The following is a 6,952-nucleotide window of genomic DNA, read 5'->3' as shown; positions in this document are numbered from 1 at the left end:
TGTTTTATTGCGTTGTAAATATTTAGCTCATAAGCTAAGACATCTTTCTTGTTTAGTCATTATATTTGCTTATAATTTTTGTATTTTTGTAATTCTATGTAAAGGCTTTGTATATATTTTTTGTATTTATGTAATTTTTATGAATGTTAATGTTTTTGGAGACTTTCTCCCTGGGCCTCCACTGAAAATGGGCAAATGCCCAGTTGGACATTCTTGCTAAACAAAAGTAAAATAAATAAAATGTAAGTATTATTTTTGCAATCGCTTATAACATTAGTCAGGTATTGCATTTTCATACAATGGTTTGGCCACCCTGCACTCCTGATATGTATGGCTTGTCTTTGCATCTGTTGTGCATATGAGGTAGCTCACATGCAAGTACCAAAGGAAGTAATTGTGGAGTATGAGAGTCTGACATTGGGAGTTGTCTAGGGTACATTTTCTGGCAGCAGTCTGATGCTGCCTTGGTGTCCTCAATCTTCTCACTGGTTCAGGATGTCTATCAAGTTGAGCCCGGGGAGGCTGAGGACGGTGTAGTAGGAGAGGAGCTGATGACAGCTGATAGCTTCAGGAAGGGGGAATAAATAAATAAAAGCCTTCAGTTCAAAATAGTGTCAGCTTATACTCAGACCCATAGTACTTACTCATTAAGATTCCTTCATGTAAAAGATTTTCAGCAAAGTTCACTGCCCTTCATCTTTGTCTGTTTTTTACTGAGAGAGAGAAACTGGCTGGAAGATGGGGGGATACTACTTGCATTTGCAAAGCTCTGCAACTAATGAGTTGGTGGGTTCTCTCAGTTGAATTAGCGATGAAGAGGAGCAGCTAACTTGGTCATAGCACCATTTGGATGCTGCTTTATGTTGCGCACTTTGGTGCAGGAATGAAGTACTGAATGTCTGTTAGCAAGGAATTCACACATATATATGGCGTGCTTTACTGATGTGGGTAGGTTGAGCAGAGATTTTCCATCGATTTTTAAATGTAATATCATTAACCAGGTTTTACGTGGCCATGGTGCTTTATCATTGAAGCAAGTATAAGTGGTGCAGTGAAATGATAAATAATGGTATTTAGGTACATTTCCATTATCAGGACAGCAGCAATTTTAACATTGGTACTATAGAAACTTGATAGAAAAGATATTAACTGCGAAGTGACAAACCCTTTCACCGTGGAACTGCAAGGAACATGTTTTTTTAAAGAACGGCAGTTACGATCTAAAGTGATGTGTGTTGCTTCATACTTGCAAAAGTGATATTTATTTGAACTGATCATAAAAACAGAAGACATTTGGTTGCAAGCTGGGAGATGAAATCGAATACACAAGTGTAAATAAAGGACAAGTCATTAGTAACCAACTGATGCATATAAAGTAAAAATAAAAAGCAAATAATACCTCTCAATTGCCCAGATTTGTGCCTTATATTTTGGTCTGTGCCTCGTAAAATTTGGGATTTTCTGGCAAATTGCTGAAGATGGAAGTTACTAGATAACCCAGCCACTGGGGATGCACAAGCCAGTGCATTTCTTTGTGCCGGTCCCAAGCCCGGATAAATGGGGAAGGTTGCGTCAGAAAGGCCATCCGGCGTAAACCTTGCCAAATCATACATGCAGACAACAGTACAGAAATACATACCGGATAGGTCAAGGCCTGGGTTAACAACAACCGCCACCAGTACTGTTGGCCAACAGGGTGCTGGCGGAAATTGGGCTACTGTTGGCCGAAGGAGGAGAAGAGGGGGAAGGCATGCCCAAAGGCAAGTAAAGACTAGGACTGTGATAGTGAGGGTCGGAACTTTGAATGTTGCAGTATGACTGGTATAGGGAGAGAGCTAGCTGATATGATGGACCGAAGGAAGGTTGGTATATTGTGTGTGCAAGAGACCAGATGGGAAGGGGAGCAAGGCTAGGTGTATCGGAGGTGGGTTCAAATTGTTTTATCATGGTGTGGATGGGAGGAGAAATGACGTAGGAACAGTATGCTAAGAGTTTTTTAGAGGTGAAAAGAGCATTGGATAGAGTGATGTTTATGAAGCTGGAAATTGATGGTGTAATGATGAATGTTGTTAGTGCATATGCCCCACAAGTTGGGTGTGCGATGGATGAGAAAGAAAAAGTTTGGAGTTAGTTGGATGAAGTGGTGATGACTGTACTCAAGGGTGAGAGACTGGTGATTGGAACAGATTTCAGTGGGCATGTTGGTGAAGGGAACAGAGGGGATGAGGAAGTGATGGGTAGGTATGGTGTTAAGCAAAAGAATACAGAAGGTCAGATGGTAGTGGATTTTGCCAAAAGGATGGACATGGCTGTGATGAATACGTATCTTCACAAGAGGGAGGAGTATAGAATGACATACAAGAGTGGAGGAAGATGCACACAGGTGGATTATATCTTATGTAGAAGGGCCAGTCTGAAGGAGATTGGAGACTGTAAAGTGGTGGCAGGGGAAAGTGTAGTTAGGTAGCATAGGATGGTGGTTTGTATGATGACATTGGTGATCAAGAAGAGGAGGATGAGTGTGAGGGTAGCACCAAGGATCAAATGGTGGAAATTGAAAAAGGGTAGTTGTGAAGTGATGTTCAGGGAAGAGTTAAGACAGGCACTGGGTGGCAGTAAAGAGTTACCGAATAGCTGGGTAACTACAGCAGAGCTAGTAAGAGAGTTGGTTAGAAAGGTGCTTGGTGTGACATCTGGAAAGGGGAAGGAGGACAAGGAGACCTGGTGGTGGAATGAAGAAGTATAGAAGAGTATACAGAGAAAGAGGTTGGTGAAGAAGTGGGATTGTCAAAGAAATGAAGAAAGTAAACAAGATTATAAGGAGATGAGGTGCATGGCAAAGAGAGAGGTGGGGAAGGATAAGGATAAGGCGTATGAAGAGTTGTATAAAAGGTTGGACACTAAGGAGGGCGAAAAGGACCTGTACCGATTGGCTAGACAGAGGGACCGAGCTAGTAAAGATGTGCAGCAGGTAAGGGTGATAAAGGATAATGAGGGAAACATATTCACAAGCGAGGAGAGTGTGTTGAGCAGATGGAGAGAGTACTTTGATGGGTTGATGAATGAAGAGAATGAGAGGGAGCGAAGGTTGGATGATGTGCGGGTAGTGAATCATGAAGTGCAGTGGAATAGCAAGGAGGAAGTAAGGATAGCTGTGAAGAGGATGAAGAACGGAAAGGCTGTAGGTCCAGATGACATACCTGTGGAAGCATGGAGGTATTTATGTGAAATGGTAGTGGAGTTTTTAACAAGATTGTTTAATGAAATCTTGGAAAGTGAGAGGATGCCAGAGGAATGGAGAAAAAGTATTTTGGTGCCGATTTGTAAGAATAAGGGTGATGTGCAGAGCTGTAGTAACTACAGAGGGATTAAACTGATCAGTCACAGCATGAAGTTATGGGAAAGAGTAGTGGAAGCTAGGTTAAGAAGGGAGGTGATGATTAGTGATCAGCAGTATGGTTTCATGCCAGTAAAAAGCACTACAGATGTGATGTTTGCTCTGAGAGTGTTGATGGAGAAGTACAGAGAAGGTCAGAAGGAGTTGCATTGTGTCTTTGTGGATTTAGAGAAAGCATATGACAGGGTGCCTAGAGAGGAGATGGAGAAGTACAGAGAAGGTCAGAAGGAGTTGCATTGTGTCTTTGTGGATTTAGAGAAAGCATATGACAGGGTGCCTAGAGAGGAGTTGTGGTATTGTATGAGGAAGTCGGGAGTGTCAGAGAAGTATGTAAGAGTGGTACAGGATATGTACGAGGGTAGTGTGACAGCGGTGAGGTCTGCGGTGGGAGTGACGGATGCGTTTAAGGTGGAGGTGGGATTACATCAAGGATCAGCTCTGAGCCCTTTCTTATTTGCAATGGTGATGGACAGGTTGACAGACAAGATCAGACAGGAGTCCCCATGGTCTATGATGTCTGCAGATGATATTGTGATCTGTAGTGAGAGTAGAGAACAGGTGGAGGAGACCCTGGAGAGGTGGAGATATGCTCTAGAGAGAAGAGGAATGAAGGTCAGCAGGACTAAGACAGAATATATGTGTGTGTATGAGAGGGAGGATAGAGGAATGGTGAGGATGCAGGGAGTAGAGGTGGCGAAGGTGGATGAGTTTAAGTACTTGGGATTACCAGTTCAGAGTAATGGTGAGTGTGGAAGAGAGGTGAAGAGAGTACAGGCAGGATGGAGTGGGTGGAGAAGAGTGTCAGGAGTGATTTGTGACAGACGAGTATCAGTAAGAGTGAAAGGGAAGGTCTACAAGAGGGTAGTGAGACCAGCTGTGTTATATGGGTTGGAGACAGTGGCATTGACAAAAAGGCAGGAGTCAGGACTTGACGTGGCAGAGTTGAAGTTTTTAAGATTTGCACTGGGTGTGACGAGGATGGACAGGATTAGGAATAAGTAAATTACAGGGTCAGCCTAGGTTGTAAGGTTTGGAGACAAAGCCAGAGAGGCTGGTTTACATTGGTTTGCACATGTGCTGAGGAGGGATGCAGAGTATATTGGGAAAAAGATGCTAAGGATGAAGCTGCCAGGTAGCAGGAAAAGTGGGAGGCCTAAGATAAGGTTTATGGATGTGGTGAGAGAGGACATGCAGGTGGTTGGGGTGACAGAGGAAGATGCAGAGGACAGGAAGAAATGGAAACAGTTGATCTGTTGTGGCAACCCCTAAAGGGAGCAGCCGAAAGATGAAGTCACTAGATAATGACAGGCATAGAAGTTTCAGACGTTATATCCTTCAGAAAATTAATGCTAACACAACACCTTTTATTCTACCAACATTCTCAGTTTTTAACTCAAATCTTTACAAACTGCTGCCTGTCTGCCCACCCTGTGACTACATTTACCCACCTTTCAGGTACTTGTGACATTAGCGGAAGAGCAACCTATGAGACAAGTGGCTGTATCACTGTGCGTTTGTATGACACTTTCAGTTTGGAAAGCCCTTCTGTGCTCCATACCTCTCAACCCATAAGAGACAGAAATCTGAACAAAGCCATATATAATTGGGGGGGGGGGGAGGCAAATGCACAAAAATACTGCTCTTACAAACCTAGAACGTTGATAGAATAACAGATTTCAGATTAGCATGAATTTCAAATGCTGATTAGAGCTGTTGCCCCGATAATGGAAAAGTACCGATATTTATATTGTTTCCATTTGTTAAACTGGGTAGAACACTGATTCATCTAGACCATTTTCAGATTCACCCAGGGACAATGGCTGCTGCATTGAAAACAGTCTCACTGGGGAGGTTACATGCAAACACCATCAATCCAGGGGAGTGGGAAATTTAAATTAGCCATGTGCTCTCCCCTGGAAATTGCACTGGCATGGGAATAACTCAGTAGAGTGATTCCAAGAATTGCTCTGCAAATTAATATTTTTTTTTCATGAGGCAGAAAATGTGCATGTCATCTTTTGACATTACAGAGCTACTCACTGCTATGGAATGGTCACGGTTTGTACTACAACCGCAGAGTTATTACAGACGTGTGCATGCATGCATCTGCATGCATGTCTGTAGGGGCAGAAATCCAGCTTCACTGACGTGTATGCATATGTATGTCAGGATGGTCGCCCTGCAGGAGTTGCTTGTTACAAAGCACTCACTGTGGTAGTGTGCATGTGGGTGTATGAGTGAGTAGTTTTCTGAATGTTAGCATGTCTGCAGGAGCTTTTTGTGCTTACTATGTGTGTAGGTAGGTACCTGTGCTGCCACGATAAACCTAACCTCGCCAGTGTAACAGCAGAATGTTTTATTCATATACATGGTAATTAATTGCAAATAAGGTATTCCTTGGAGCAGCCTTACCCCATCTTTGAAGTGGGTATTCTTGCTGTTGCAGTAATTAGCCATCCTGAGTGTTCTAATTGGCACTGATGACTGTAATCTCTCTGAATCCCTTAGTGGATTTCTAAGGTAACTGTAAATGCATATTAGCATGTGCTAAAATTGTGATATGGAATTAAAAAAAAAACTTGTGTATGTGTGCACACTGATATATGTATATCAGTATGGGGCAACTTGGCAGCATTTCCACAGATTGAGGTTCTGTCCATTTCAACTCTGAGCACATCGGCATTGACTTTCAGTGGAGAACAGCAGAACAGTGTTTTTCATGTGTGGGGATAAGCCCCCACAGACCCCAGAGTATGTTTTATATACTTTTACATATTCGCATCAACCCCTTTTCCCCCCATTTTGTACAGTGGTCAGGGGGTCTCATCGACAGCGACCATCCACTAGAGCCACTGTTCCCACCATATGGCTCTGTTATGTATGAGGGAATGTATGTAATGTCGAACTGAAAACATCAACGAAATGTGGTAGACATAGCTAATTTCAGGCAAACTAAATATCAAACTAAAGACTGACAAAGGAAAACTATTTTCTCTCTCAACCCTCCCCATAACACTAGCCTAAAATCTGTCTGAATAGTGGCAGTGTTACAGGAGGGTTTTTATTAAGGTAAGATGTAGGTTTAGGGTTGGCACCCATTACTAAAGTGCACAGGGGTCCTGCGGAAAAAAATGACAGTAACTGGGGAAGCTCTAAGACGGGATCTTGGAACATACAAATAAAAAAGAAATGCCACCTTGCACCCTCATTTGTGGGGTATCCACAACCCTCCCTACTACTTACATACACCAGCTCCAAGATCCCATAGTACTGGGAAAAGAGAAAAAGGGCATATTCCCTCATCCCCTTCATTGTACAGTTTTGCACAAAAGTCATCAGCTTTCCTGTTGACCAAATTAAGCAGGCAGGAAAGCTTTCGACTTAACCATCACTTGATCTGTGTCAAGAGCTTAAACACATACATCGTAGGCTCATAGGCAGTTACTAGGCTAATGGCCATAGGGCCCTTACAAGCCTAGCCAGGTTGCTTTGTTTCCAAGGTCAGCACCTATATCTGTTTGTTTGTGTGTGTGTGTGTGTGTGTGTGTGTTTTTT

The sequence above is a fragment of the Protopterus annectens genome, chromosome 8.part0 (genome assembly GCF_019279795.1).
Source record: "Protopterus annectens isolate FY-2018-M chromosome 8.part0, PAN1.0, whole genome shotgun sequence".
NCBI lineage: Eukaryota > Metazoa > Chordata > Ceratodontiformes > Protopteridae > Protopterus > Protopterus annectens.
The sequence above is the reverse complement of the archived record's forward strand: the minus strand, read 5'-3'. Positions refer to the sequence as shown.